We start from the raw sequence: 9,229 nt of genomic DNA, 5'->3' as shown, positions 1-9,229 counted from the left end.
TTACATTTTCTAAATATTTAATTCTATGTTACATGATTATTTATTGGTTTAAGTCAACACTTAGCAATAAATAAAAACAAGACCATCGCGCGTGCTTTCTCTCTCACTCACTCATTCATACATGCATGTGTACGTATGAATGTGTGTGGAGGGAAATTACACATACCTGATGGATCTTTGGCGTCTGTGGGTTAGCAGCACGTAATCGCCATTCAAAATCACAGCCCGCCTTTTCAGTGTATAATGCCGCCTTACAGCTCTTCGTCGGAGAAGATGAATTTTAAAAAATGTTTTCTCGCCGAACCCTTGACTCCTGCTCAAAATTATGAATCAATATAACAACAGCAACAAAAAAAGCAACAACAAGCTCGCAGATATGATGTGTTTCCATCGAATATCCAATGAATAATTGCTACATTGTATCAATTGTAATCGCTGTTTCGGAACAACTGAATCGATTCACAGATGTGAAAGTGTAACGGAGGCCAGCTAGTGTGTGCTGTGCAGGTAAACCGCACTCCTCTGACCTCTAAAGGTGCTCTAGCGACAGACGCTAGAGGCCATGGTCTTTAGCCTCCTTGGTAGAGCAACCGACTCCCATGCGGAAAGTCGCTGGCTCAATCCCAGCTCGGAGCTGGTTGGGTGGCGTAGGACCAGTGGGGTTACATTGGTGCCGTGACCCGGATGGGAGTGAGGTTTAGGGGGGTGAGTGTAACGGAGGCCAGCTAGTGTGTGCTGTGCAGGTAAACCTCACTCCTCTGACCTCTAAAGGTGCTCTAGCGACAGATGCTAGAGGTCATGGTCTTTAGCCCCCTTGGTAGTCAACCGACTCCCATGCGGAAAGTTGCCGGTACTGTCTATCGGTAATAAAACAAAGTATTTGATTTTTGTCATCTATAGTTCATTTTGTAAACATCGTCAGCACCTATTTGTATTTTCACTGCCGTTATTTTATGTCTAATTCTAAAAATTCATGTTCAACACTACTTTGAGACACTGTTCACAGCTAAAGAATGATTTTTTTTTTGCTAATATAAGAGCAGTTAAAACAGGCCGGGAACACTAAAGGGGTAAGATATAAACAAGACAGGAGGGTTAAAGATTTTATCCATATGTTTTTAATTATTAAAAAAAATAGCATTTGGTGAGATGAATAAATATATGACAATGCAAGATCAATGAAAAGTCTAGCATTTATTAGATTTTTATCTAATATATATATATATATATATATATATATATATATATGTATATATATATATATATATATATATATATATATATATATATAGTTATATTAGTAACTGAACATGAGCATACATGACTTGAGACATGACGATTCAGCTACCTGCGCTGAAATCATAGTAATTATTTTAAATTTCATTTCATTTAGAGTGCGTATCATTGTGTTCTGTGGTGGGAATGGGATAATCCTGTCAGACAAGCTTTAAGGGTTTATTTATTTATTTATAAATATTCTGTGCCATATTATGCATCGGGGACTCAAATGGCACTGAATAGTAGAAATGACCCAGTTGGGTTTAGGCATTGGGTAAGATTAGGAATGTAGAATGAGATCACACTTCATAAGCCCTAATCAAGTGTTAATATTTTCAGAATTGGCAGGTAATAAGCCAGTATTTAATAGTGTAAACTGTTACTTAAACTAAAGTGTCAAATGAATTGAGAAGGAGCCGTAATGAAGACTATTTGAGTTCATCTGTCTGACTGATGTTTTGCTGCATTTTCCAGTGTTTTATCTCTAATAAAGAGCGGGACATTGAGCTGCTGTCGTGTGTCATTAAAGTTGAGTTTTCATCTGTGTTTTCTGCTAAAGGAACTGCTGAGAAACATTAAGAAACCTGTCGAGGAATGCACAGCACTTACAAAACAGGTTTATTTGGAGGACTGCCTCCTTCCACAGAATACTTGATCCTGAAGCAGTGAAACTGCACACTTATGAAGACACAAACATCACAGTATGTGTAGAGTATATTCAGTGAAATCAGCTGGAGAAAGTCTTTTATTGAGTCCAGCTGCTGTGAATGATATCAGGATCACACGACTTAACTGGGGCTAAAATTCACTCATTGTGACTTGTGTTACTGAGATTATAACAAGTACAATATAAAGCACATTTGGAAAAGTGATCTGTTGTATCACAGCGACTGCTTTACTTTTGTACCGTCAACACTGCTATTACCAGCTGAGCAAAGCCTCCATTGCTATCTTCTATTCTTATCTATTTGTGTGTCTGTGTTTTTTTTTATCTGACTGCTTATTTTCTCATGTCTCAAACAGGATGTGACGTGTTTTCCAGAGGTGAAAGAATTTTCAGATGTGTTGTTCAGCTCAACAGTTCAGCGGAGAAATAGACAGATCTGCAGGCATTATTTGAGGTGAGAGTTTGCTCTTTCTGTGCTTTATATCATCTATGAGTGTCGTCTGATTATCTGTCGATCATCTCTTTGTGTTTCTGAGACTTTACTGCTGAGCTGAAGACATTCTGAGGATTTTATTTACACCTTTTAAAGTCGAGTGTGTTTCTGGAAGAGGATCACTGAAAGCAAAAACCTTCTCATCCTGATACTGAAATCTGACTTTATGAGTGTTTATTAAGCTCAGCACAGTGGACATTTCTTTAGTTAAATCGTTTTAGTCGTTTGAAATGCAGTGACACACAATCAAATAATTCACCGAACAGATCAGCCACTTTTGACAAGATTCAGAGCACTGGAGCTTCTCAAACGTACAGGGAAACAGGCCTGGCACAGTTCGGATAGCATAGTGTGTGTGTGCCCTTACAGAAGCTCTTAAATGCAGAAAACTCGCACTGCAATAACAGTATTAATGAAGGCATTTAGTTTATTTACAGTGGAATCACACAATCTAATGTGTTGATACATGAGCTGAAAACCCTGAAGAGTTTCAGCAGTCAGACCGGTTTCATTTGTTTGCCTGAAGTGTTTCTGCTTTAACTGATTCTGATGATAAACAACTGCTGTGGCTATAACTGTCACCTGTTTTACATTGTTTTAACACTTTTTTTTGTCTAAATACTATTAAACCTGTACATTTTAGAGATCGTGACATTTCTCAAAACTAAAGCAGAAAACAAACAAAATCTCCTCTAAAATAAGGAAAATCATTTTCAATAGTACATTCATTAATTTACTTATTTTCAGCTTAGTCCTTTTATTAATCAGGTTGATGATAAATTGCCCTGAGAAAAGTTTGGACTCTTTTGACTTTGTAAGGGAGGAACACTCAAAAAATTTATATGTTGGCTATAATTAACTTTGTGTCAACAGGTTCCACGTAACAGAGTTAAGTTACCTTAAAGAAAGAATATTTATTTGAGTGAACTTAAGTTCGTTACATAAAGGTAAGGTAATGTTGTTTAGTTCAATTAACACAACATTTATAATTTAGTTTTAATTTATTGACACTGCCAAAAAAATAAATAAATCAGTTAAATTTACTGAAAAATACCGGCAGTGGTTGCCAGGAATTTTCTGTAAAAATACAGAAGTTTTATAGGACTGTTTAAATTTACAAAAAAATAACCATATTTTATCAACTGATACAATGCTTAGTTCACAAAAGCCTAGTTTAGCTCACAAAAACGTGAAGTCATTCAACGTACTAATGTGTTCATGTATGTATAATTAGCAAACAGATTTTCACTGCATTAGTAACTACACAGTTACTTTTAAACAAAAAAAGATGCAGCGCAACATTATCTAACCTTAGTTCATATTGGACTTGCACAGAGATGCTACCATGGTACATAAATGTAATCTTTAGATCAACATAACATTTATAATTTAGATTTCATTTATTTACACTGTTAAAAATTCTGTTCATTTTACGGAAAAATACCGGCAGCTGTTGCCAGTAATCTACGGTACATTTGTAAATCCATATTCATATACATATACATCAAATACATTCCACAGTCTGTATTTTTCATCAAACACATTTAACCCCTTAAATCCCAGAGCGAAATCCTTAATAGTGGAATCTGTATAGCATGAAAGCCAAGAAATATATAAGAATCAGTCTGATGAAATTAGCTACGATATTAAAACCTCCTTCACCTGCTTGTTTATTTGTTGTAAATCTTGTTAGCTTGGTGTAAGATATGATCAATATATGTAAATGAAACAACTGGAGCATCAGCCCTAAATACACCATTCACTATGAGAATGTTTGAACTATGGAAGGAATGAGAAACACACAGACATCAACAATTAGTCTTTGAATTTCAACAATGGTGACAAACCAAAAATAAAAATCTGATTAAAAAAACAACGCAGAACTATAAAAATACTGTACTGAAATATTACACTCAAAAAACAACATACACTAAAGGCAGAGAAACGAAAGTGTAAGAACTTTAAGCTGCATAATATATTCATGCTGCAATGCATGCTGGGAGTTTTGTACTAGGCTGGCACCCAGCATGCATTGCAGTATAAATAAATTATGCAGCTTTTTTTTTTAGCAACCATGGATGAGGTTTATATCCTGATTCTTGATGTCTGCATGTCTTCAGCTTTCAAGGTTTTGCGCATGACACTCTAATTATTAATTTTTTATATTTATTTACTTTTTTTGTATTTGTTAACCTTTAATGAAAAGCCTTAAGTATTGTCCCTAACAGCATTGATATAAACTCACAATTCTTTTTGTTATATCATATATATTTTCATTTACAAAAGACCAGTAATTATATCTGTTCAAATTTAGTACATAATATTTTCTCATTGCCTTTCTTGCTCTATCTGATGAGTTACAAACACACAGTTAAAACAGAAAGAGAAACATTAAGATAGAAGAGTGAGGGATCAAGAGCCCAACTAAAGCAGCCTCTGATCTCTATGATGGTGAGGTCAAATGAAAAAAATTTTTCAAAAAACATATAAACCTTTAATTATCAAATATTCCTGCAAATATGACAGAAATGTGTTCAAACTGTAATCAGTGAAGCTGCTAGTGTTGTTATTTAATGGAGGTGTTTAATCCCGTTTTAATTCAGTTTGTTTAGTGTGAGGCTGTGTCTATGTGTTTAGGTCTTGTTCTTTCTTTCAGTGATTGAGCTTGTCTACAGCAGCTGTTCATCAGTGTCTGAATTCACTCATTGTGGTCATTCACTCTGTCTAGGGGACTAAACTAATCGACTAATTTAGGGACTAGTGAATGAGGGTGTATGGCGAGATTTCAGACACTCTGATTACATTCTAGAAAACAAAGGTTAGATATGTTATTTTGCGTATTTTGTACAGAAATGAGCTGCTAATTATTAAACAGATTTTCACTGTGGACTGTACAGCCTTTTACTGTTAAAATCACCCATATTTTTTTCAGTGCATTGAACATTCAAAATTTTTACTGTAATCTTCCTCTAATGATTCCCATTTAATGAGAGTGATTTGTGTGGTTTGAATTCTCTGTTGTTTTGAAACAACAACCTACCGACCAAAATGAGGCACTGCAGAAGCAACACAACTTCCTTTTATTCATCTTAATTAAGTGAGCTGTTTAAATTTGAAAATCTACTTTTTCTATTTTTTCCCAACAAAACTCTTTTAGTTTTAACAGACAAACATAAGTGAATTGTTTAGTTTGAACATAGTTACAATCTTTGGACCAACTAAAGCCATGATCCATTTTTTTGAGTGAAAAGAGTGATATATCTGCAGTAGGAGTGGATCTTAGCAGCTAATGGCCCATTTTCACTGAGAAGTACAGTACAGTCTGGTACGGGTCACCTTCATCAGGCTTGCATTTCCACTGCCTTTTGGTGGGCGTTGTGTAAATTATGACAAAGTTTCAGACGACATAATTTTTACTTAAGGTAATGTCTACAGTAAAGCCATATGGGTCTCACATATCATTATGAGAAGCTCGTCTCACAGAACAGATGCTTTACACAACTAAATATTGTATAAATGTTCATTACTAACTTTTCTATCAACATGATTTGATTATAACTGCAAATCAATGACAGTGTGAAATAGCCTACTGTAAATGTCACACTGCAGGAAAGTGTCTGAAATCTTTGGACCGTGCCAGAACTTCATCGGAGGAAAAATCTGATCGCAACAGACACTAGGTTCATTGCCCCCTTAGAAAGAAATTTGTGCTCCTCCAGTTTTCAAAAAGGATTGTTCAATCAAAACTGAAAACTCTCTGTCATTAATTACTAAAGCAGGTCGCACACCAGAATAGCCGCTCGGTGGCACCCAGCCACGACTCAGGACACTGTTCATATACCTGCCACGCCACAGAGCACCATCTGATTAATTTCATGTTAAATATCATGCGAATGTGTGCGTCTGGTGTGTGATACTTTTAACTGTCATGTGTGCATTGGGTCGTGGCGCTTCTGCTGTGCGACCAGCTAAACACTCCCATCATTCCAACCTTCAGAAAACACATTTAGATATATTTTATAATATTGTGACAGGTGGCAGATGAGCGGATGGAGGAAGACCCACAATATAATAATAATTACAGCAATTTACTCGACTATGCCACCTTGGGAATTTCACCCAAAGAATTAAAATACATGCACCACCTATATAAAAAGGCACGCACAAGTTCACTCCACCAATTACAGTCAGAGACATTGGCACGGTACCAAAATAAATTACTTTAACAAATCTTGAATAAAAACATCGTTAATAACAAATTGTGCCCCAGGGAGCTCACCAGCCAGACTGTACTTCAGGCAAATGAAAACCACTGCAATGCACTGTGTAAGAAAGAGCACACACGCCAACAAACCAGCACACAGTGATCACTACACACTGTGAGAAAAATCCTAAAATCTCCAATAAAATTAACCTTCCGCCCTGGGAGCTCTGGCACAAGCCGAAAAGTCGGACCAATGCCCTGCAATTAAAAGCAAAAAAATAAATCAATTTACACAAATAAATGATTAAATAAACAAAACAAATGTAATAGAATTGATAAATGAAAACAAAGAAAGTCCATTAAATCCCACCTTAAACAATGAAAAGAAACAATTCAATCTTAAGCCAAATTAATTACTAAAGAGAAAATAAACCAAACATCAATAAGAAGAAAATACAGCAGTAGAGACTCACAAAATGTAGGGAAAATCTCAAATCAAAACAAGCTGGATGAATAAATCAAAATTTCGAAAATAAACAAATAAATCTAGCCAAACTATAAAGGATCCTACTTTATAATCCAATCAAATGAACCAAATAGGGAAAATGGGACCCAAACAAGCAATAATAGGTAAACATACCAACAAAAGTAAGTTAAATAAACAGTCCTTGTAGGAACAAATCGAAAAGATAGAAAATTAAAGAAAACAAAACAGAAAACTAAATCTAAGAAAACAGAAAATTTAAACGAAAAGGAAAAAACAGGACAGCACTGTAGCCGCAAATAAATGCAGAGCGTCCGACGGAGCTCCCTTTACAGATTGCCACTCAGCCTATAAACAGAGAAATAAATCATTATGGTAGAAAGTGTAAAATCTCTTCTTAAACAACATGCTTCCTTCCGCTCACCTAAGGGGATCGAGGTTGAATCAAAGGCAGAGATCACGTAAGTTTCAGTCAAACAGCCGGCACAGCAAACAAACACAGCCGCGCACCGGCGTCTGGTTCTCACAGCTGAGAAAAGAGGACACACATCATTTCCAGATCGATCGCATTAACCACAACATTAAACAGACGATGCTTCCTTACCTTTTCCTACACTCACTCTAGCTTTGGCAATCACAGCGAAACATTTTAGGCAAAGCAATATTCAGCCCGATCAAACTTTCCACTGCCCTCGGTAGGTGCGGGAAGAGACGGAAGCGCGTTCACGGCGCCGCAGCTCATCAGGTGACGCATTCCTGGTAGCAAATGCTTTCCTCTTTTTATAGCCCAAATGCCGTTTGGTGATAGGACGGAGACAAAGACCCGTAAATTACTGACGCTAGGCAACTAATTATCTCTCCTGCCACAATATGAAATAGCATTTAAATTATGAAGATTGTAAAATCAAAGCAACAGCGGAGATCTGGTCCCCGCATTAGGTCAGGGTGGGCTTGTATATAGCCTTTAAAGTGCATACGCGGCAGCTAAGTCGCACTCTAGAAAACTGGACTAGTGTATGGCATGAAGGTGAGCCGCCTAATTCATTTCATGTTTTGGTTAACTAATTCTTTAAATACAACTTTCCTGAGCTCTAAAAGGAAAAAAATGCATAAGAAGTTTGCCGTTAAGTTAATTTTAGCAGAAACGCAGCTGTCAGTCATTTTCACATTAGTTTTTCAGTTAGGGGATATGTAGCCTTATAAAAATGTTTAGTTCACTGCACAGTCCCACAGTAATCTACACTATAATGAATATTATAAGCTATTATATTCATTATTATTAATGTATTCAAATGAACCGATGAAATTGACAATATGTGGAAACATTTTGAATGGTTGCTTTCTTTTTGAAATTGCTAAAGCCAATTTTACTGTTGTGTAAAGAAACATCTCATTATGCAGCAGCAGTCTCGAGTTAGGACAATGAATAAATGCCTTTTGAGTTTAAAGATGATCGGCCTGCCAAGTCAAGCTTACAGTTATACATGAAATAGGTATAGTGTGTGAGTAAGTGGATTTGCCGTAGATCAACCTCTCACTTTCGCTGCAGGTAGGATGAATGATAATCTTTAAAAATATGTTATTTAGGCTATACTGATATTTGCTCAGGCAAAATTAAACACCAGAAAATATACAGTAGGCCTATTTTAACGGCTAAAATACAGTTAGCATATCAATTTTATTTTGTCTTCTAGCTCATGGGCCTAAACATAAAAAAATGTAACCTGAAAACATTATTAAATGAAGTTTCACAAACTAATTTCGAGAGGAGCACGTGATATGATTGACTGCAGCTGGCCACTCATCTACACTCATTAGCTAACCAATCAGATCGATCCAAACTCACTATAAATAACCTAGCTAAGATCTACACCCCTATCTTCGTTTTCTGAAGAAGCTGAAGACAGGTCCTCTCTTGCTCCTCCGAAAGCTACTCACGGACAAACTGACCTCCTACTATTTTCAACTACAATACCACACCACCATTTCCATCATCGTCAGCATGTACAAAAACGACAACAACAGTGGACGTCTGAGATCTCAAGAGCAACAGCGCAGCTACAGACAAGAAGGAAAGCTCCGCGCTCCCCGAAACACCAGCCC

General features: G+C 36.4%; 1 long non-coding RNA gene across 1 annotated transcript; it reads left to right on the top strand.

Moving 5' to 3' along the window:
* The first annotated feature begins 1,953 nt into the window (after positions 1 to 1,953).
* LOC141381920 (uncharacterized) lies at positions 1,954 to 7,326 on the top strand. Its single transcript, XR_012402826.1, has 3 exons — positions 1,954 to 1,979; positions 2,302 to 2,399; positions 5,095 to 7,326. It is a non-coding gene; the product is annotated as an uncharacterized lncRNA (long non-coding RNA).
* Positions 7,327 to 9,229: the final 1,903 nt, after the last annotated feature.

The sequence above is a fragment of the Danio rerio genome, chromosome 4, assembly GCF_049306965.1.
Source record: "Danio rerio strain Tuebingen ecotype United States chromosome 4, GRCz12tu, whole genome shotgun sequence".
NCBI classification, from domain to species: Eukaryota; Metazoa; Chordata; class Actinopteri; order Cypriniformes; family Danionidae; genus Danio; species Danio rerio.
Note: the sequence above shows the minus strand (reverse complement) of the source record. Positions and strands in the feature narration are given on the sequence as shown.